This window comes from Ailuropoda melanoleuca, chromosome 7 (assembly GCF_002007445.2).
Source record: "Ailuropoda melanoleuca isolate Jingjing chromosome 7, ASM200744v2, whole genome shotgun sequence".
Taxonomy (NCBI): Eukaryota; Metazoa; Chordata; class Mammalia; order Carnivora; family Ursidae; genus Ailuropoda; species Ailuropoda melanoleuca.
The window spans coordinates 73,617,454-73,641,331 of NC_048224.1; the positions used below are offsets into that span (position 1 = coordinate 73,617,454).

General features: G+C 40.2%; 1 protein-coding gene across 1 annotated transcript in view; it reads right to left on the reverse strand.

Annotated features, from left to right (window-relative positions):
• STARD13 (StAR related lipid transfer domain containing 13) overlaps positions 1-23,878 on the reverse strand; it is a 227,009-nt gene that overhangs the window by 202,339 nt on the left and 792 nt on the right. The window lies entirely within an intron of this gene.

Consider the following 23,878-nt stretch of genomic DNA (forward strand, 5'->3'; position numbering starts at 1 on the left):
AATTTGTTACCTCTGGGAAATTTTTTTCAAGTATCATTAAAGGCATGTATTTTGTACATCAGGTTAAACTTTTGCTTAATTATAAAGAAGAGACTGTGTTTTTCTCTTTCTCTCCCTCTTTTTTTTTTATTCTGCTATGATCTGTGCATGAAAGAATGTTCTGAAGAAGGTAGGTGTTCAGCAGATACCATCAACTCACTGATCATTAATCACAGTGTTGAGATTAGCAAGTGTGCAACTGCCTTACAAACACTATATCTCACTTCGAAATCAATTTCATTTACAAATTTTACATTATTCCTCAGCATTGCATCTAATATCTTCACTTCTATAACTTTTCAAATCTGAAAGTGACAATCAACAAGAATGGCTTATATTTCCTCACAGTGCACACAACACACAAAGAAACAGCCCAAAGTCTTAGTAACCTAAGTCTTCCGAACAACGCGATTGGTAAAACCTTGACCCATAGGTGAAAGGAGCCCAGCCTCTCTTGTTTATGCTCTTCTCCACATCGTTTCGCTGACAAGTTAAACCACCACAAGTCCATTAAAAAATGTATCTATATTTTCCTTTCCTAACCAATGAACCAGAAAATATATTTTGCAACTTGGAAAGGCGTGCTTTCTTCAAATACAACTTGGAAACTTACATCTGCACGTAAAAATGCTGAATGTCTTAAAACCTGAACAAATGCGAAGGTTTTAGGAATGATCTAACAGCTGTTGTACACACAGATGTGATATAAAAGCTGCAGAAACATTATTCAGCTCTTCAGAAATAGGATCTAAAAGCCTTCTCTTTTGGTACAGAAGAGTTCATTTATCTTCCTCTTTCTAAATCAGGCCTTCCAGAAGTTAAAAAGAAGAGACTAACATATTTAAAAGCTAAATCAATATATGTTATGACAATGTAATACAGTTCACGTTTCTACTAATTTGAACTAATAGTCCATTTTTGAAAGATATACAAGGCCACTGCAGACATTAAATTAGTTGAAACTGCCAGGCCATTATGAATAAGCAGTGGCATGGTTTTCTTATGAAACACAGACTAAAAACCTTTTTTTTTTTTTTAAGAAAGTTAGAGATGGAGGATGGAGATAGAAACACAGGCAAGAACTGAAACAAAATAAGAGAATAAATTTGAAGAACTAATATTTTTTCTTTCAGCTAGAAATGGGTAACACCATGGAGGGTACCACAGGATATAATGAGAAATGCCCCCTCCCGCCCCCCCACCCCGTCCCGGCATCTCCCTTGTCCCTCACTGATTCTCTTTGCTCCAACCACACCAGTTGTCTTCTGAACCCTGGTCTGACCCAATGCTTTCCTGATTCTGAGCCTTCGCATATGCTGTTCCCACTGCCTTAAATCCCTTTTCTAATTCTTCCTTCTAAGGAACTTCAACTAGATACTAGACTCTGGAATTTAGCTCAAATGCTATTGTTCGATGAAGCATTCTCCAACCTTCCAGGTGCTGTCAGTCCCCTTGCTACACTTCTGCAGCACCCCTTCTTCTCCTACATAGCACTTTTCACATTGTAATTAAATAATTAAGTGTGCAATTTGCCATATAAGGTCAACCCACAGCCCTGGGCTGCAAGTTTGATGAGATCTTTTTCAGCTACCTCCACAAACCTGTCAAAGCACCCTGCCCCAAAGAGCACTCAATATAGTAATGCATACATTTCCACTTCAAAGCACCATCTCCAGCCTCCCGCTTTCCCATTTTCCTATACTTTAACCTTGGTTCTCAGGCCTTCAATTAAGTGAATGCCAGGAACGAATGGGCTTTGGCAACACATAAGGCCAGAGCTGAACCTCACACTTGAGAAGAGAGCACTGGACTCCATAACATGACTCCCATAAGAAATGCTCCCTTGCTCCTTGGGCTGGATTTTTATTCCAATGTCACTCCCTTTTGGTCTGGTTACACAGTCTCCACTGAGGAAAAAAAATCGCATTCCTCTTGGGAATTTCGTAAGGCTATTTCCACAGCTGACGATCCCTCTGACTTTATGGGGGAGGGAAATTAAAAAAAAAAAAAGTGCTATATTTCACAACAGCTGAAATAATTTTCTGCCAAAACCTGTTTTAAATTCAAAGTGTGTTTTCTCTGTATGTACAAGGCAGCTACAGGTCTAGAGATATAATGTGACATATGAATTTAACACTCTAATATGCACAAACAGAACAGATATTTTTATATACTATTAATGATAATAATTACTATTGACTCTAAAGTAAGCAAATCCATATTTGTTTTCAAGTTAAGTGTGTTACTTGAGAATATTTGAAAACATTTGCTAAAGGGGTGTGAACAGTGCAGACTTTCATCAAAATCCATCTGTCTGAATCTATTAACTGGCATCTCCCCAGCTGGGGCATTCCTCAAGTCCTGCATAACAAAAGCTCCTTATGCCAAGGGTGAGGGCTGATATTTAACTTAGAAACCGGGTTTATTTCATCGAGAATTAAAAATTCTACAGAGATTCTGAAAATGTCTAACTTTACTAGCCAGGTATATCAAACACCGAACCAAAGGGAGATGTCAAACAGGGAATTCAAGTTTGAAGTTTCAAAATCCAGGCAGTCATCAAAACTGTTTTTCTCTTTTTTAAAAAAAATCCTCCACAACTTGTCCATAAAAACATCTTGAAAATATCATGTAAATTATTCAGGAAAAGAGGTATTTGGTGTTTCATCACCTTCCTATCCCCCACTGACCTCATGGTTTTCTATTTTTTACTCAATGTTAATGAAGAGATATTACATGTGATTTGGTAATTTGTATGTTTTTGACGGATTAAGATATTTGAATTACCTAATTTTTTTTTTTTTTAAACTCTCCATTTTGATCATCTAAAAAGGTTGTGTCGGGTGCCTGGGTGGCTCAGTCAGTTGAGCGTCCAACACTTGATTTCAGCTCAGGTCATGGTCTCAGGGTCCTGTGATTGAGCCCCGTGTTGGGTTCTGTGCTCAGCAGGGAATCTGCTTGGGATTCTCTCTTTGCCTCTCCCTCTGCCCCTCCCCCTGCTCTCTTATGCTATTTCTGTCAAATAAATAAATCATTTAAAAAAATAAAAAAAATAAAAAGGTTGTACGTGTCTTTTGAGTACGCTGAAGGTGGTAATAACTACGTGCAGACTGGCTATAACATACTGATCTATATCCACGGTGAGTCTATCCCTAAAGCCCTCCCTTCTGAAAGTGGGTGCCGCTTCTCCAGTCTATGCAATAAATTCCATTCCTACTGGTCCAGGATCTGTTTTGACGCCACTAATTTTTTCCTTCCTTGTAGCTCTAAAGTGTGTATGGTATCCCATATACATATTTTCCCCCTCTTTTTAAAAAGTAAACGGAAAGGATTCCAAACCTACACATTACAAAAGCTTGTCATTAGGTTGCTTGAGTATCATCTGCCACTTGTCATCCTCTGAAAACATCATGAGCACAACTGTGCTTTTAGCAACCAGCAGGACTTCCTACTGAGGCTGAATAGGGAAGGTTCAACTTAACTCTTACCTCTCACCTTCATCCAACCCTAAAATGGCTGACATGCCAGATCTCAGGAGCTCCAGAAAAAAAACAGGATGAGAACCTTTCCCAGACACTCTGCTTGCTGTCATCAACGGACAGTTCTGCCCACAGCTACCTCCTGATTATTTTATTGAGAGGAAAGAAAATGAAAATTAAAATAATATAAAGTCTTGGTATAACCTAGGATTTTGATGCCTTTTCTTCACAAAACTTTTTTATGTGAGGTACTTTCAAGAATTCTAATTGTAATCCCTTCTCTTGCCCATCCCCCCACGGGCTGGATTAAACTGTCCAAATGTTGTATGCCCGAAGGAAGGAAACCAGAGGGTAAAAAAAAAAAAAGTGCATACACCACCTCCTGAACTGTCTGACACATAATTTATGAACCTTAGAAATTCATCGTCAGTCTTACGAAGCCTAACTCTTTGTATAGACAGCAGACAAGCAAAGTTGCAAGAACATAATTCATTAACTCCTGAAAAGCACAAAGGAGATTTATCCCCATCTTCTACTCCTCTAAACACACAAATGCTACATTTCAATAGAGTTAAATATAAGAGCTTCCTTTCACAACAACTGTAAAAATCACAGGATGTATAAAATCATTTTAAATAGGTAAAACAAATAAACAGGAAATCCCCCACATCCCCACCTGGCGTTACTTTAGCTGCTCCTTATGCCGTGAGAATCCTGAGATCTGTCAAACCAGGGCTTCTGTGAGAACTTTCTTCACCCACTCAAACACACTTTTGTACACTAAGTTCTACAGAGGCCATCAAGGTAAGAGAGCAAATTGGAAATGAAATGTCATTTTGGTGTATTCCGATAACCCAATGTAAGCCAGACACAATACCCTATGACCTGGGCTCTTGTTTTCAACTATTGTCTTTGGTGTTCTTCCTGTGTGTACTCAGATATTTAGGGAAAGGAAAGGAAACCATGTTGAGAGCATCTGCCATGTAATAAAGTGGTGGTTTTTGAAGACAGTCTCCAGATCGATAGCTTCCCAATTCTCTAGAAAACATCTTAAAAATGCAAGTTCCTGGACCCTTTCTGTTTAACCTGACATTCTAACTAGTGGATCCTACTTTAGATATACTGAAAAGCCTCTCAGATGATTCTTCTGTACTAAAAGTTGAGAGACAATTAAATGACTTTGTCTAGATGCTTTCATACAGGTCCTCTTAGTATTTGAAGAATGTGTCTCACCTCAGTTCCAGTGGTACATTAACACCCGAATGGTGATGTTAATAACTTAATTTGTATGTTGATTCTCCCCCCAGGCAGAAATAACTGTGCTTCTCTTCTATGGATGTTTCAAGGGTGAAACAAGGAAGACTGTCTCAACCATGAGACTCTGCTCAATTCCTAAGCCTCCAGGAGATTTAGTTGTATCACACGAAAAAGGACTATAATGATGACTTGTTAGGCCTGTTTTAAATATTAAATACAATAACTTACGTGCCTGGATCATGGTTCACACTCAAAAAGTTATAGCTATTATAATTTTTCTTGAAAAAAATGGTGCAGCTAAGAAATAATCGTATATTTATCCACAAATCGTGCTTCAATCTTAGAACAGCACATTAGTTATGTGATTATAAAGCAATGTTACCATTTTAAAAATACCTATAAAAGCCATGTATCTGCTGTCTCCATTAAGAGAACTCTCGCGGGAGATCACATTTATTTTTAAAAATGCTGGCTGGCTTGCTTGAAATATTTTCAAACACTTTAGAAGTATGTAGTGATTATCTTTGGGTGCTTTTTATAATCAGCATGTTAGTTTTATAATCAACATGTTAGTTTTATAATCAACATGCTATTTTTATAATTATAAATAAATAAATAAAATTTAAAAGGGGGGGAATCTATCCTTTCAAATACATGTTAGTCGTGCCAACTTCTTACACTGTTGAGAATGGACTTGTTCTTTAAAATAGTTAAGTCTTTCACGGACAATTCTGGTGAAAAGCAAGTGACTGGTGATCTTTGGGGACCCAACAGAGAAATCCAACCAAACAGAAGTGAGACTCATTTTCTTCTGATGTGGTTCATAAGCTGGCAATTCCCAAGAACAGCTTCAAGCTTTATGGGGTAAAGGGGGTGGGCCACTAGTGGCAGCATCATTTGGACATTTTCCAAAATCTGTCTTATTTTGCAGCTACATGCAAAATAATGAAACTTGACCACTCTCTCACACCATACACAAAGATAAACTCTAAATGGATGAAAGACCTCAATGTGAGACAGGAATCCATCAAAATCCTAGAGGAGAGCATAGGCAGCAATCTCTACGACGTCGGCCACAGCAACTTTTTTCATGACACATCTCCAAAGGCAAGAGAAACAAAAGATAAAATGAACTTGTGGGACTTCATCAAGATAAAAAGCTTCTGCACAGCCAAGGAAACAGTCAAAAAAACTAAGAGGCAGCCCACGGAATGGGAGAAGATATTTGCAAATGACACTACAGATAAAAGACTGGTATCCAAGATCTACAAAGAACTTCTCAAACTCAATACACGAGAAACAAATAAACAAATCATAAAATGGGCAGAAGATATGAACAGACACTTTTCCAATGAAGACATACAAATGGCTAACAGACACATGAAAAAATGTTCAAAATCATTAGCCATCAGGGAAATTCAAATCAAAACCACACTGAGATACCACCTTACGCCAGTTAGAATGGCAAAGATAGACAAGGCAAGAAACAACAATTGTTGGAGAGGATGTGGAGAAAGGGGATCCCTCCTACATTGTTGGTGGGAATGCAAGTTGGTACAGCCACTCTGGAAAACAGTGTGGAGGTCCCTTAAAAAGTTAAAAATTGAACTACCCTATGACCCAGCCATTGCACTACTGGGTGTTTACCCCAAAGATACAGACGTAGTAAAGAGAAGGGCCATATGCACCCCAATGTTCATAGCTGCATTGTCCACAATAGCCAAATCATGGAAGGAGCCGAGATGCCCTTCAACAGATGACTGGATTAAGAAGCTGTGGTCCATATATACAATGGAATATTACTCAGCTATCAGAAAGAACGAATTCTCAACATTTGCTGCAACATGGATGGCACTGGAGGAGATAATGCTAAGTGAAATAAGTCAAGCAGAGAAAGACAATTATCATATGATTTCTCTCATCTATGGAACATAAGAACTAGGAAGATCGGTAGGAGAATAAAGGGATAAAGAAAGGGGGGTTAATCAGAAGGGGGAATGAAGCATGAGAGACTATGGACTCTGAAAAACAAACTGAGGGCTTCAGAGGGGAGGGGGGTGGGAGAATGGGATAGGCTGGTGATGGGTAGTAAGGAGGGAACATATTGCATGGTGCACTGGGTGTTATATGCAACTAATGAATCATCGAACTTTACATCAAAAACCAGGGATGTACTGTATGGTGACTAACATAACATAATAAAAAATATTATTATAAAAAAAATCTGTCTTATTTTGGGTTAACCTGGCGAAAACATCACGTTTATTTCTCATACACTGTCTCTCCACAGGCTTTCTTGAATTAATATACGTAGTCTGTAGAAATTGTTTTTCCTACTATAAAGATTTCTACCTAGATTAAGCAGTAGCCAGGAATAATGGTGATAAAGGATGTGATGTGATATACAGTTTCCTCTAAACTAATATGTACAGAGATTTGAGGGCTCCTGAGACAGATTACCTGGTCCTAATTCTTTGTTTCAGGATATTCCTTAGCCTTGAGAACCTGGGCCAAGAATCACCACATTTTCGAGTCTAAATGTCTCCATTATAAAATGAGGACTTTAATAATACTGACCCTACATACACGTCATTAGGATGAAATAAAAATTATGCACGTGAAGTGCTTAGCACAGTGTCTGGCACATGGTAAGACTCAATCAAGGTAGCTGTTATCTGTTTTGCTAGAATCTCCTCGGTGGAGGAGCAACAGTTTCATCCAAAGTGGGATATGCCTTCATCTTTTTGAAAGCTTGACCAAGAAAGGGGGAGAGGAACGGGGTAAAGGGAGTTTGTCTATGACCACCTCAACAATCTCCCTAATTTAGCTCACAATCCCCTGGAGGTCATAAGTACAGTATTAATATTTCCCGCATTCCATAAAGGGGCCTCTGGTCACAACAAGATTTCTAACAGGACCAGTAAGTTATCAGTGGTGGTAGGGATCAAATTCAGCATTGTTTCCAGTTGGGTTCTCAAACAGTTCACCGCCTTTCATATGCAGATGATTTGTTATGCAATAATTTAATTCAATGCTTTTCATAAAGAGTGCCACAGAGGGGCTGCTTCATGTGTGTTACTTTGTTGTTGCCCTGGTGACATCTGACGAGCCCTCGGGCAACCATGGATATCTGAGGATTCCAGAGAGCAGCGCCATGTGAACAAAAAGGGTGAGTGTTACAATGCGGCTGTTCACTAGAGATTCTCAACTTGTGCATCATGAATTCATACTTTTCTTCTGGCTTTTTTCTCCCCCTCCTCCTTGCCTCTAGTCAGTGTGTTAGATAAATAATTTCAGCCTTCCAGGAGAGGCTGAGCTTATGCAAAATCAAAGAACTCAACTATTTTTAATGAAATTTTATAAAGTCTTTTAAATCATTGACATAAAACCATTCTGTGTATATAGTAAAGTCAGAGAATTATAAGATTTCTTATAAGAATTATAAGAATTCGTTAACTGTTGTAAGTGCCTTGAAAGAAAGAATTTTATCTTATTCATTTTTGGGTCCCCGGTACGTGGTATGCAATCTCGCCTAAAGCAGGTCATCAGTAAATGCTTATAAATGAGTAAATACAGCCTTTTCAGATCTCCTTTTCAAGAGGGTCCTTCTAAAGTAACTATTGCCCAAAAGTCCTCTGAAAAATTGATCAAGAAGTCATATTAGTTTCACTGTGAAAATCGTAGACCACCAAGTCTCCGTTATATACCACAGGCATATCAGACACTCGTTTTAACTTTAAATGTGGATCCAAGCACTTGTACCAAGATGTGGAGTGAAAAAGCACTGAGAAGCAAGGCAGGAAACTGGGAATTCACAGGAGCTCCTGCAGGTTCTACTAATTTAACTCAAGTCATCATTAAAAGTCACAGAAGACCTCTGGTTCTTCGCAACACATTTGCGAGAAGAAAGGCTCTCATGGTTATTTTCTAAAGTTGTTGAGCAAGGTCACTTTAAAAAGATAAATATAAAAATAAACAGGGGCTGGTGATGCTTACCTCAAACACTAATGGGAAAAGGAAAATGGATTCATGTGATGATAAAGTCCTAGAGCTAGAAAAGGATTTACAGATGATCTGAGACAGCACTGCAGGTCGTGGATGAAACCCAGACTTATCTGGCTTCTTCCCACCTCTCCAGTTTTCTTCACCTGCTCTCCTTCTTGACCCAAGGTCCCATCAATCAACTTCTAAAAATTATTCATGCAGCTTCATGCCTCTCTGTTTCTTTGCATGTGCTTGCCTTTTCCCTTCCTTAGACTGGAATTTCTCTCCTTTAAAGCCCCACTCCAGGGTCGTCTCCTTTGCTCGGCGAAGCCAGGCCAAGTTCATCACCCGTCCTCTGCTTTACCTCTACATCTTGTGTATTCCGCTGCTGCCGCATTTGCCTCCAAGTCCTTGAGAGGAAGACTTAGTGGCCTTTTCACCTTTTTATGCTTGGGGCATAGCAGAGCAGAGCATCTGAAATATAATATTCATTAAATAAATGTTTCTGAACGAATGAATGAATGAATCTAACTAATTCCTTCCATTCTTGTTAAAAAAAAAAATGGAGGGCCAGAGGTTATTCTCCCCTTCCTTTTAATTAAGCAATGGGTCCCTATGTGACTAGCAACTAAGTATTTTTTTTAATAACTGAGATATTAACTAAATTTGATATTTCTGGGAGACCTCTTGTTTCCACTCTTGGTCTCCATTGCCTTTTCTTTTCAAGTTTTACATCATAAACCAAATAACTGGACATAGCAAATTATACCCAAGATCATATCAGGACTCCCTTCCAGGACGTAAGTCTTCAGAGGACCTGGCTATCTGTCAACCCCTTTTCCCACCATTCTTCCACTCAATCACTGTCCCCCAAGCCCCACCGGCATTCTTACCTTTCCTTAACACACCCATGTGCTCCTGCTTCAGGGCTGAGCCACATCCTACTCCTTCCGCCTAGAACACTCTTTGCCCTAGATGTTTGAATGTCTCTGCTCCAATTTCCTCCTCCCCAGAGAGATCTTCTCTGACCATTGGATGCAAAATAGCACTCCCTTTCTTTCTGCAGCGCATTTGTTTTTCTTCACACTGTGTTATTCGTAACACATATTATATATTTGTTCAGGATGATCTGTCTCCCCCACTCAAATGGAAGCTCAATGAGGTTGCTGATTTTGTCTTTTGCTTACTACTGAATCCCCAGGAGCTGGGAAAGTGTTTGGCATGGTAGGTACTTAATAAATATTTGTTGAATAAGTTAAGTGAATGAGAACTTGGAGTCACTGTGGAAAAAAAGAATCATATAATTTGGGGCATTAAAAGAAACTCATTTTTTTTTCTCTAGCTCTGTAATTTAAAAAAATGACCAAAAGGGAACATTTCCATCTTAAATAGAGGAAAAATCGTTATTTAAATTTCAACTATGCTTTCTCCATTTTCCTCACCCAACTCGTGACAACAGAAGTGTCAGTTTCCTTTAGTCATAAAATTTCCAGTTGCCCCTCGGATGGGGGCTAGAGGACGGGGAAAGGTTATCGTGGGGCCACCAGAGGTGAAATCGAAGTTTAGGAAGGAGTGATTTTATTTCTTTAATATCCCTCAGTCAGTGAGGCAGCGAGGCAGGCTGCCCCAAGAAACACTTAAAAACACATCTCATGGGAAAAACTTCGCTCTTGAGGGCAAGGTGTAATATTTCCCTCAAGAAATTTGTACTCTAATTTTGAAAATAGGCATCTTGCTTACGAATGGATGGCCAAGTATGAATTCACCTATAATCCCCAAAGACACTTGGTATGACATGGAGTTGGACTGTAATCTCAAAATTATCACCAATGAGACACATAACCTGGAACTGAATTAACTGAATCTCTCTGAAGTTCAACCGACTCTCCTAAAATGATTGAACGTCCTGGACAAGATAGTCTACAAGGCTTCCATCTGCTCTAATGTTTCATGATTTTTTGAGTTAAAAGAAAGAAGAGGGTAGAAGGTTGGCTGGAATTTCCTCATAATATTAAAGAGCTTGAATAAGTAAACATCATGTCTCAATCAATATCAGTTCAACTTTCTGAAGCTTGCTAGGAAGTGATTTCACAAAAGAAGAAAAGGCACTCATTCTTTCATTTCTTCAACAATTAGGTTATTTTACTATGTGGATTATGCAGTAAGAGGTAAAAGATTTTTTTTAAATGTAAGACAAAGTTTCTCAATTATAGTACAAAAGAAATCTTTCTGGTTTCTGAAGACTGAAACATGCAGCAGAGTGAACAGAAAGGCAGAAACTTACAGCCAAATGAGACTATGTGTGCTCCTGGCTGTGCTGGCCTCTGCCGAGTTTCTTCACTTACGCCCTGTTTAAATTGGGGATGATAATCATGACCTCAGCATCTGCTGTGATGGTTCGCATGATGACATGTGGGAAGACAGTGACTCAGGGGCCTGACATGTAGCAGGCCCTCGCGGGGGTCCTACCCTCTTACTCCCCTCCACGCACTTCGATCTGGAAGGTGGGGGGAGCCTCTGGAGGTGGGAATGGGCATAGCCAGAATGGCGCTAGCAACAAAATCATGAAAGAATTGACCCAGCCCTTGAAAATGGCTAAGATCTAAGGTAGAAGAGAGAGAAAAGTGTTAGACTAGAAGACACGGAATAGCACAAGGCACGGAGGCTGAAATAACCATGAGAGTTTAGAGCCATTTCCAGTCACTGGTGAGAGGACAGGCTGTAAACAAACAACAACAAAAATCACCTAGGAGGCTTGTTAAAAATGTATACTGCAGGACCAACCCTCTTCCCCACCCCCACCACACATACACAAAAGTACATTATACTGCTTCCCTCCAGGGATGATTTTGATTCAGTGGATCTGGTGAGGCGTCCAGGGGTCTGTATTTTCAAAGTTTTTCCAGTGGTTCTGGTGTGCAGTCAGGTATGGGAGCCATGGGTTTCATTAACAGCAACTGATGTTTTACACAGCAAAGCTCACACTGGGCAATAGGAAAGTGACCAGAAGACTGAGCCCAGGTGTAGGAGCCTGGATCCCAATCCCCCTCTGGCCCTCACTGGCCATGGGACCTTGCGCAGTCACATGATTTTTCTTATCCTCGTTCGCCTTGTTTATGTAGTAGAGATCACAGCACCTATCCTGCCTTTCTCAGAGGACTCTTGCAAGAACCTAATGATTTTTAAGCCACTGTTATATTACCTTAATGGAAAAACACTTCACTATAAAGTGTTACACAAATATTCAGGATCATCCTTAACCATCACCTTGATTATCATGGGGACCCTGGGATGCGGGATGCCATGGTCAGCTCCCATCTAATACACCCCGTGGTCACCTTGAGGCAACACCTGTGGAAACCTGAAAATGGTTCCATATTGTCACGATGACACCCCTGAACAGTGACCCCTTCCTAAGTGCTACACTGTGATTCCTCGAGTCTTCAGGGAAAAAGTCACTTAACCTCTCCAGGCCTTAGTTTCCTCTTGCATAAGCTGGGGATAATGTTAGCACGCTGGGCCACCGTGTACAACTGCATGGGCTGTGCCTTGCATGCAGCAAACAGCCAAGGGGGGCCAGGCAGGCTGAAATTCAGCCCAGGTACACTCAGGTAGCTGCATGCCCTCGGGGCTGCATTATCTCAGAGGGGGCACCTTTTTCTAATTCATGAGCCCAGAGAAGAAGCTCTTTTCTAAATCACAGCAAGCTGCTGTGTGTGCTAACAGGGACGCTGGTAGTCCTTACCCTGATCCCTGGGCATCAAATGAGAAAATGCATGAAGGTCCAGCGCAGGTTTGCTGTTAATATTATAATTATCATAAATTCATTCATTCAGCAGACCTCCACCATGCACGTTCCATGTCCCAGCTACTATGTTAAGGCAACAGGACTATCCACAGTGTATAAGACACTACCTTTTCCCTGGAGGAGGTTGTGGCTTAGGTGCAAATACGGACACTTGCATAAATCATTAGATTCAAGTTTTGATACAGGAGACCTTGTCCAGAGTGTTATAGCATGAATTTCTGAATTCTGATGACTGTGCTAGTAAGGTTTAATTTACTCCTATAGATTTTTTTATCTGGAAAGTCAAGCTTGTTCGGTCTCTTTGATAAAGCTGTTTGTATATCCCACACTTCTCATATGTTTAGAGCTAAACAGACAGAATGAGCTTACCAAGCCACTGGCACTTGCTTCTCCTTGTGTGCCCACCTCAGAACAAGGACCTGCGGTCAGGCAGGTCTCCTTTCCTACAACATGGCCTTGAATCCACTGATGAGAGACATTATCTGCCCGCTTATTTACTACTCAGAACTACACAAATACATTCTTGTTTGAAGAAGCGTAAGAGCAAATGAAAATTCATCCTTTTTAGTCAATTGCCCAGAAATACTTTGCATTACATAAACTTAATTTCATTAATAAACTTATTAATTTCATTAATAAATTAATTTCAAACAAGGGAAAGTGTCCTTTTTAAAAAAACATCATTAAATGGGGAGTTGTATGTATAGCTTCCATTAGCAAAGGATTTAACCGTGCACCATCATGAGACAAATTCTAGTCAATTTCAGTGTTTTTCACAGAGACAGATGGACATAATGACAAAACAAAATGTTAGTAGGTATGGGCTGAAAATTCCTGGTGATAAATGATAGGCTTTATTACTACCTCTCCTAATTTCCTTTTCTGAGTAAGTATCCCTAGATGAGCCTACACAGGAAATAGCCTTAATGGTTTTAATAGCAGTGGTTAATGAATTAATCCATTATGGGTATTGCAAATAAATTTTTAATTAAGAAAAAGCTTAATTAAGAAGTTTTCAAAACAAGCCCTGGATCTGAAAATCTGGATTACCAAGAGTTGTATAATTTGTCCCAATTTCCTATTCCACCTGAGCACGGCATTACCTTAAAAAAACCAATTAAAATATTTCCTTCAATGTATGTAATAACTAAAATATAATCATTGTAACTGTGTAAACACCAGGGGTAATGTTATTGCCTTATTTCATAATGATGCTGTCAGAATCAATAAGCAATAAACTAAAACAAACACACTTTCTCCCGAGAGATCACCTTCCCCAAGAGTGAGGGGCATAGAGCACGTGGATTAGAGATTTGTAGATGCTAAAAGGAAGGCTTTCCAAGGCCTCTTCCAAATCTACTGTCCTATGATTTTATGCATCCCTTTTCTCCTACTTAAACACCACCAAACCACCGATGAAGGTGAACTCACAAATCAAGGCATGATTCTACAGGAGCCCGACTTTCCTGGAATACAGGGCCAGCTACGTCATTTGCCAGGCACAGTGCAGGATGAAACTGGGGGCCCTCCATTCAGCGATTGTTAATAATTTCAAAATTGCAACAGAAGAGCATTAAACCAAAGACAGAGGCCTTTTGAGCAGGGGCCTGCCTGAGCGTGGTGCCGGGACAGCTGAGGTTCTGCAGGTGTTTGCGGGCCCAGGCCTCCCAGGGGCCACCCTCCTGGTCCCATCGCCAGTTCTGGCAGGGGTAGCTCCAATGACGCAAAGTACCAGTTAGAAGTTGTTGCTGTTGATGGACGCTGTGTAAGCAGACATCCTGGGGTGTGCTTCCTGGCTTCTGCCCCCCTCCTCTCAGAACATCCTATGAAATCTAACACAGAAAGGGAACTCAAAGACTTAGGGCATTAAGTTTCCTTTAGATGCATGGTCTAGTTTTACAGACTCATTGATCTTTAAAGCTAAATGGGTCCTTAGAGATTATCTAGTCTAACTTCTCTCATTTTAATTAGGTCTCCATCAAATTCCATTTAGGCCAAGGACATGGGAATGAATTCATGGGTGCACAGCCCTAAAGCCAATGGGGATTTTGATGAACAAACCTTAACTGATGATCTCTCAGAAAGACAAAATGTTAGGATAACGAATGATTCCTGCTATAACAGTAATGGATTACACAAGATGCTGTCAGCCATGCTAACAACATATGTAGTATTTGATTTTTTAATTTTTTTTATTTTTTTAAGCTCAGTCAGGGCAAAGAGAGGAAGGCTAAAGTCTTAGCACTTGGAAATCCCTGAGCATGGATGGGATCTAGAATGGGTTCATTAGATATGGGAACGGGCTGATGAATCCAGGTGTGAAGGGGGTGAGAGGCTTAGGGCTGGGGTTAAAAGCATCTCCTTTACCAGGAAATGCGTCTCTGCTAGTCTACTCTTCACTTGCATGTACACATACAGTTGACCCTTGAATCACACAGGTTCGAACTGTTCAGGTCCACTGTGCACGTGGATTTTTTCCCAAAAATACAGCGCAGCACTGCAAATGTATTTTCTCTTCCTTATGATATTCTATATAACATTTTCTTTTCTCTATCTTACATTATTGTAAGAATACAGTATATAAAATATAAAACACACGGCATATGTGTTAATTGACTGTTTACGTTATTAGCCTGGTCAACAGTAGGCTATTAGTAGGCAAGTTTTGGGGGGAATCCAAAGTTATACCTGGAATTTTGACTGTGCGGGGGTCGGTCGGGGTGTGCGTGTATATATCTATATAAATTCTCATACAATGTTTATGAGGGGCCAGACACTATGCTAAATACTTTGAAAATGTTAACTCATTTAATCCTCATAACAACCCTGTGAGGTAAGTACTATGCTTCTCCTCCTTTTTAAAGATGAGGAAACGAAGGAACATGGAGATTACTTATTTTTCCCAAAGATCCACTGTTTAAGCGGTGGAGGCAGGATTCAAACCCACGTAGTCTTGGGCTCCAGTAGCTGCCCTTAACCCACTAGGTCGTGATGCCATGCCAATAATGCCCCATCATGCCCAAATACCAGAAACTGTGCCCTCCACTACTATTATGCACCAGAAGTAAAATGACGCTCATTTATGACACTGGGTGATCTGTGCTCCTAATTCTTTAGCCATCGCCGTGGCAAATCTGTACACCAACATTACAATGAGGTGATGCTAATTTCAGATACTGATCACCACCACACAGCTGTGATTCTATACCCACGGACGTGTCAGAGAGCTTCAGTCCCTCTTCTACCGCTACGCCAAAGGAGTAAGAGTGCTCCTTTTCATTTGTCATTATTGCTTTGATTTAGATTTAAGAACAAAAGTCAAACATTCAGCACAAAGCCTCTCTTCTTTCTTTCCAGAAAGAATAAAACAGCCTCTATTGAAATTCGTGCAAGTTTTGTTTTATAAACTTTAACGACTATTCGTCTTTTCTGTCTATTGCTTACGAAGTCTTTTTTGGGGACTAAAATAAAGATGTAGGGGCGCCTGGGTGGCACAGCGGTTAAGCGTCTGCCTTCGGCTCAGGGCGTGATCCCTGCGTTATGGGATCGAGCCCCCACATCAGGCTCTTCCGCTATGAGCCTGCTTCTTCCTCTCCCACTCCCCCTGCTTGTGTTCCCTCTCTCGCTGTCTCTATCTCTGCCACATAAATAAATAAAATCTTTAAAAAGAAAAACCTTTATAAAATAAAGATGTAATTTATTTCCAAGACCACAGGGACAACTCCTCATGTCTAAGAAAGGTGCAATCTATCATTGTTTTTGAAGAGTTCTGGGATGGGGATGCCTGGCTGGCTCAGTCAGTCAAGCGTCTGCCTTCAGCTCAGCTCATGATCCCAGGGTCTTGGGATTGAGTCCTGCATCGGGCTCCTTGCTCAGCAGGGAGCCTGCTTCTCCCTCTGCCTGCTGCTCCCCCTGCTTATGCTCTCTCCTTCTCTCTCTGATAAATAAATACATAAATAAATAAATATCTTCGAAGAGTTCTGGGATGAATGCAACTCACTGTCAGGCAAAGGAAGGAAACAGTGCCTTGCCTTCCTTATGACGTCACTGTGACAACGCCTACATCCCCATGCAGCGGTACATTAGTGCAACTTACACTGTTAAATATTTGTACTTTTAGGACATCATTCTAGTGATAAATATCACATTTCAATAGAAAATGTTTTCAAAGATCCTTCAAGGAACCTGGAAATATTTCCATTTTATCTGATGGAAAGAGAAGAAGAGGTATCTGATAAAACTTTCTGACTTAATGTCATTGCTAGTAAATGTATTAGTTTTCATGGGGTTGTACAACAATTACCTCTTGTACTCATTTAATTTCCTATATAGGAAGGAGAAAGAAAAGTATTCACCAAACACAGTCTGCCATGATGAAATATAGGTAAAATACACTGTATTACACAAAATGACAGAACCATAAGAATCTGAAAATGTCATTTTGAATGAAAACGTTACTAAGGAAATAGTCTGAGAGTATAAAATGGCTTGACATAGCAGATTTGCAAATACAGTATTGTGCAGTCATGGCACATTCTATACTGTCCTTTTGCAATTTCTAGAAGCTTGCTCTATTTCTGGTTAAATAGATGAGTTAAGTGATTCGAGCAGCATAATAAAATTTGTGTGCTTTGCCAGGATAAAACCACAGTACTAAATTAATATCCTGCACCACAGACCCAACAAGCTTTGACAAGGATGCTATTTCATGGCTCAATAAATACTTATTGACTAACTGCAAACATGACAAAAAATGTTTGTCCTTCAACTCGACTGTTTTAGGACGAAACATTCAAGGATTCTGAAAAAAGTCCGGGAATGTTGTAACACTTTTCAAACCACTTTTGTTTTCCTTTTGCAACACCACTAAACTTGCAAAAGAACAGAATAGAAATATACTGTTGGATAAACTCCCAGTAAACTACAAGGTCTTTTAGCAAATTTTTCTTCATAAGTTGTTTTGTTCAACACAAGATATAAAAGACACAACAAACGTGTATCAATTAATTTCATTAGATATGTGCTCCATGTCTAAATGATCAAGTTGTTGAGTCACAAAAATTGTACCACATGGTCTTCTAGAAGGAATTCCAGCCAACTAGTGGGGTTTGTGAGTCTTACTCAGAGCAATCACCAGCAATTAATGAACACGATCATTTCCTTGCTCCAACTCTGGGAGGAAATTGTGTTACTTTGAAGGGTTAGCCAGCATGCTACAGCTAGGTTAGGCCAAGTTTAAGTTACTCTCCTTACAAATGCAAAAATTTAAGACATTATCTATTTTTCTCTGGGAAATTTCCCTTCGGTCAACTTTATTATGGACAAACCATAACTGATTAAGGTCAGTAAATAGATGCGATCCTGGAAACTTCAATACACAGAACTTTTCTTACAAACTAAGCTTTGTTTGATTAGACTGTTTCTGGAGATCATGACACTAGAGAAGTCATCTTTCCAATATAAAGCTTTTACCTCATTATGGAGGGGGCACAAGTTATAATAACCATAGAAGTATTCCTGCTAAGACCATTTTTATTTATTAACCATATTTTTATTTTTTGTATATGAGGGCAAACTTGAGCAGTTTTTCCTTCAAAAGTATTTGAAATTTTCAATTTTTACTTTGCAATGCCATTTCTAAATTTCAAAAAAAAGGTGTATTTTATTAGCGAGATATATTTTTAACTTTATTTTTTCATTCATCAACAGTTCTGGAACCAAATAAATCTGTCATGAAAGATTATTCAATACAGCACTACTATACTACGGCTATGAGAATGCTGAATTTAGAAAAAGTGTTGCTTTTTCTAATTCCCCAGAAATTTAGCACAGGTGTGTATATATAGAGAGAGAGTTCACATCCAAATAGTGTGCTCTATTTTTTTTTTTAAGATTTTATTTATTTATTTGACAGAGAGGGAGAGAGAGAGAACACAAGCTGGTGGAGCGGCAGAAGAAGAGGGAGAAGCAGACTCCCCGCTGAGCAGAAAGCCCAATGCGGGGCTCCATCCCAGGATCCTGGGATCATGACCTGAGCAGAAGGCAGACACTTAATCAATGGAGCCACCCAGGGGCCCCCAAATAATGTGCTCTAAATAAAGGCTCTCCTAGGATTCTGTCCTTGGCCCCTCCTCTTATTTATACTTTTTTCCTGAGTAACCCCATCTAGTCCTAAGGCTTTATTCTATAGTGGTTACATGCCAATCACTTCTGGATTTATCTGGCTTTGACTTTTCTTCCGAACATGTACTTGTGTCTCCAGCTCTTTGACTTTTACTTTTGGATGTCTAAGAGGCATTTTTGGTCTAGTCTGGCTCAAGGAGAACTCCTTACTCCTCGTCTGGCTCAAGGAGAACTCCTTACTCCTCATCTGTCTTATGCCAAAAAACCAAAAAACTAAAAAATCTTCCGTTTGCAGCTGTAACATGCAAATCTGCCAGTGGTTCCCCCCCTCCGCCTACGGCACTACAAACCCAGGAGTTCTTTTTTTTTTTTTCTTTAAGATTTTATTTTTTTATTTGAGAGAGACAGAGAATGAGCATGAGTGGGGGGAGGGGCAAAGGGAGAGGGAGAAGCAGACTTGCAGACTCCCCACTGAGCGTGGAGCCTGATGCTTGGCTCCATGCCGGGCTCAACTGGGGGCTCGATCCCAGGACGCGGAGATCATGACCTGAACTGAACTCAGACGCTTAACTGACTGAGCCACACAGGAGACCCTAAAGCCAGGAGTTCTTGATCCCTCCCTCACCTCCAGCACATCAATCTCTCTCCTTTTAAGACATACTCCAAATCTGTCCCTTTCTCTCCATCACTACCACCCGAGTCCCTGTCACTGTTCATCTCTCACCTAGACCACTCTGGTGGCAATATAACAGGGCCCTGCCACTCTTCTGCTTAAAATCCTTTGCTTCCTTATCATATGCAGAACGAAATCCAAATTTCTTGCCCTAGCAACAAGGCCCAGACCTTTTGTTCCCCTGTAACATAGCAAGCTCACTCCAACTCCACTTAAGCAAACCTTCCCCTAGGGGCCAAGAGTATGACCTTGTGCTAGACACAGACTTGGGCGAGTAGTTAATATAAGTCAGTGGCTCTCGGCTAGGCTACTCAGTGGAACCATCAATGGAGCTTGAAAAAAATGCTGATCCCCAGGCCTTATCTAAACTAAATCAGAATCTCTAAGGGGCAGCCAGGGCACCAATATTCGTGAACGACTCCAGATGATTCTATGGGTAGCTAAGGTTAAGAGCCCTGATGTAAGTGATATGCTTTCCTTCTCTCTGACCTTAACTGTGTACTTAGATTTTTTTTGTCACTATTAATACAAATCACATCTAAATGTATTCTCCTTTCAAGAGATGTTGAAAAAAAAAAAAAACAGAAACACCTGGCAGAGTAGGATGCCAAGTGATAATAAAAAGGAAGGACTCTGATATAAAACACATGAAAAGGATCAGCTAGTATCATCCTGTATTTTTGATATCACGGAGCACATTTAGATTTTAACAAGGAACTTTTTTATGGCCCATGTTCCATTCTTGATCCCACTCTGCCTTAAAGTCCCAATCTCCTGTTTACATCACATCACAGGTTGCTACTGTTGACTCTGAGAATGAATGAACCTGTTTTAACATGACAAGAACTCACTGAAATTTGGTGGAATTAGCGTTTCTAATCGAAACTCAAACTTTTCGGTGTTTTAAGTTAGTTTATTCTTGGCAGCAATAGAACTTCCTGTGTCTTAAAAGAAATGATTTAAAATGAGACTATAAAAGAGATCAAAAGGCTTGGACATCAATTAGTTCACAAGCTACCTAAACATTGTTGTGTAAGTATAAAGGAATCAAACATATGGATTACATTTCCATTAAAATAGAATGGGGTTTTAAAATAAAGGAGCAGAAAGCTTTAGAAAACTCATTTGGATCTTCTCAGACCTTAACATTTGAAAACTAGTTCAAGCTGCTTACAAACACTAAAAGCTGAAGGGTATGCTACTGCCTACAGAACTTAACAATGCTATAAAAGTTAAGAATTGTCACCAGTGGAGGCTGATTAGAGATCTGGGGAAGCCAAAAGAACCTGTCACTCACCTACCTTGAAGAAACCTACATTAGGCTTTATGTCAGCATCTCATTCTTGCAGCTCTTGCCTTCTTATAGTGTTTGTCGTGGGCAAGGCACACCACATCGGGGCCCCCAGACAAGCTAGAGGTATGGCTGTTTCAAATCTCCATAAACTCATACACTAACCAGCCCAACAAGATGACTATGGGACAATAATTTTAGGTATAGGGTTATCTTTGTCACTCCAAGAGTTTAAAAAAAAAAAAGAGAGAGAGAGAGCAATTTTTCCAATTATCTTTGTTATTCTTTTTTAAACTAAACAGCCTTGGAGAAAGGATTTGAGGTCCATGTGTCTCCATAAAGTTTGGTGTCAGATAAAATGGGCAGAGATGGCCTTTGACTTCTGACAACCTGCATTAGAATCCTGCCTTGAACACTAACTTTGTCATCTTGGGAATAAGTAACAATCACCACCATTATTAGAATAATCAATATTGAGATAACAGATGAGAAAAACTCTTGTTGACCCCTATGGGGTTTAGGGTCTTGGGAAATTGAGAAGTGTGCATTGGCAAAAATGCCGCAATCTGACGAAAATCTGGCAGCTACTACAGAATCGGAGGCCTGGGACAAGCTCCCAATATCAATACTTCTTTAACTTAACCCTTTTTTAATTTTGTAATAAAATGGACATATTTGAACACCATTCACATTTTGTCCTTCTATTGGTTTCATTACCTGTGTTGAAATTCTTTTTCTGATTATGTATAATCCCTTCCTTCCTAAATATGGCCCCACAGCACAGAAATCTACAGGCTTCAGTAACGTTCTATTTTTTGTCTTTCTGTCTCATTGACAAGACAGCCTTTCATGAAGAGAAGTAAGAGTGAGTTAGAATAAGGATTTCCTTCCTTCGGGTGTAAAGGAGTAAAAGGGAGACTCAAATACTTTCAGAATGCTCTAGACAGTAAATACGAGTTTGTTATAAAGCACTCTGAACGCTGTCCTATTGACTAAAGGTAATAAGAAGAAAATTTTAGGGAGATTAAAGAAATTCCAGCACACAACTTTTATCTGATAGAGGGGGAAAAAAACCAAAACAAAACCTTAAAAAAAAAAAAAAAAAGGCCAGTATCATGTGTTGGCAGGGTGGATACTCTCTGGGGTACGTTCACATAGTTGGTTATTCGGATATTGTGAAAAGAACCATATAAAGAACACTTTTACAAATGAAGAACATTTTCACCTAGAATTGATGCCAACATTAATAACTTAAGTATTTCAGTGTCTCATGGCCAAAGTTCCATATTTTAGCTACCTTAGCAAGAAAACCCAAGAAAATCAATTTGCATCTAAAAGCTCCTTCATGGAGTTGGCTTGGTTTTGTGGCAAGCATCCCAGCTTGCTTCCAGAAGCAGAAGTTGAAGTCTGCTTCACAGAGGATTGTTTGGTGCTAGTTGAATAACCCCCTGGCATCCACTGTTAGCAGAGTGGTAAGCAGATTATGGGTAAGCAGATATTAATATTCTGATTAAACATTTTAAAACCTCATACCACTATTTAAAAAAAATAATTACACTACTCTGGAGAACTCATACTTACCCTTCTGAAGGCACTTCTAGCCTTAATTTCTATATACTTGTGATCTTAAAATTTCTACCTATGGTTTATTTCCCAGAATCAAAACTTTTTCTCTCCACCACCTTAACTGAACTGCAATGTCTAAAATTCACGTGAACAGATGACTTTCCTGGACAGCCTTCATGGTTTTAAGTCTTTACATTTCATTCTCTTCCTTCCCAGATCTCTTTTTGAAAAAGACAGGGCTGCAGTCATCTTTGGCCTCAGCTTCTATAAAAACCCGGCACAGCCTTGGCAGCCCTCCTGGAAAGACTTGTTTCCTGAAGATCCATTGATTTAACAAACTTAACAAACTTAAATAACAGAAGCTATGAAAGAGACATTTGCAGTGAGCATTCTGAAGTTATGAAGCAACAAACATTTACTAGACCACAAAAATTTCTCTAACACCATCCATCATGTAGATTATACAATTTAGCACGATAACAGGGAAAGTTACTAATTGTTATTAATCGAGGTCTGCAATGCACACACAGGTCTTTAAAAATCAAAAGTCAAACCTGGTTACCACAACTTATTTCTGGTTCCAGATTGAAAAGTCTGTTTATTTCTTGGGTGCTTACTAAACGGGGCCACTCTGTTGGACAAGAACCATGGGATGAACATTTTATCCTGAGAACACTGAGTGTTGAAATCATCTGTAATCCCTACTTCTGATTTAGACCAGTTAGCTTGATAAAGACCCAACGATCAAGGAGAGATACAGACACTGGGCACCCACTTGGGAATGCCCTCAGGCTGATGGGGAGAGGTGGCTGCATGACTGTGGGGGCAGAACATCCAGCAAACTAGTTCTACAGTTCTACTTTAAGGAAAAGGGGAGGAGCCCAGAGAAGTTAAAATCTCCCATTTTCACCCTTGGCATCCCTTCCCTCTGTCCAGACTTCATACCTTCTTCTCTAGAACTCTCTTCCATCCTTGTGGTCACTGACCAACTCAGGAGATATTGCTGGAGAGACGGGAGGCAACAAGGTCCAGAGACTGGGCTGGTGGTCAGCCCAGGGACCCTCCCAACCACACTTCCCCCAACCCCTGAAACATCTTCTAGCAGCCAGCACTTGGGAAAAGTGATCCTAAATCCTACACTGCTCTGGAACTGTGCGTAGGGCGGCTTTCCCTTATTGGGGCAGGTATGATGCGGTGACTAACCCGACCTACAGCTCTGAATGAGGGCTCTGAGAAGACTCAGACCACTCACTGCATCCGTGGCCCTACAAGGAGATGGTTCCACGGAGCAAGCACATAAGTAAGGTCACAGCGTGGGAAGGCTGGGGGAGGTGCTAAGGAGGAGGCTGGCGTTCTGACCCAAGCAAGTATTCTTAAGGACCCCTTAGCTCAGAATAATCACCTCTTCTCTTCCTCTAATTCAGGGCAATAGATTCCAAAAAGGAGGCCCCTCTTTTGTAATCCCAAAGTGAGGAGAGCACGATTCATAGCAGGACAGGGATTGTGGGCAGCCATCTACTTGCACCAACAGTTGTCCACCTGTCTTTCCCCAAGTCCTGCCCCTCTGCCCCCCAAACATCTCGTCTCCCAGAACTTTGGATATCCTCCCTTGCTTTGTACCCCTCCCCCTCGCCTCCACCCCCGGCACGCAGTGGAGG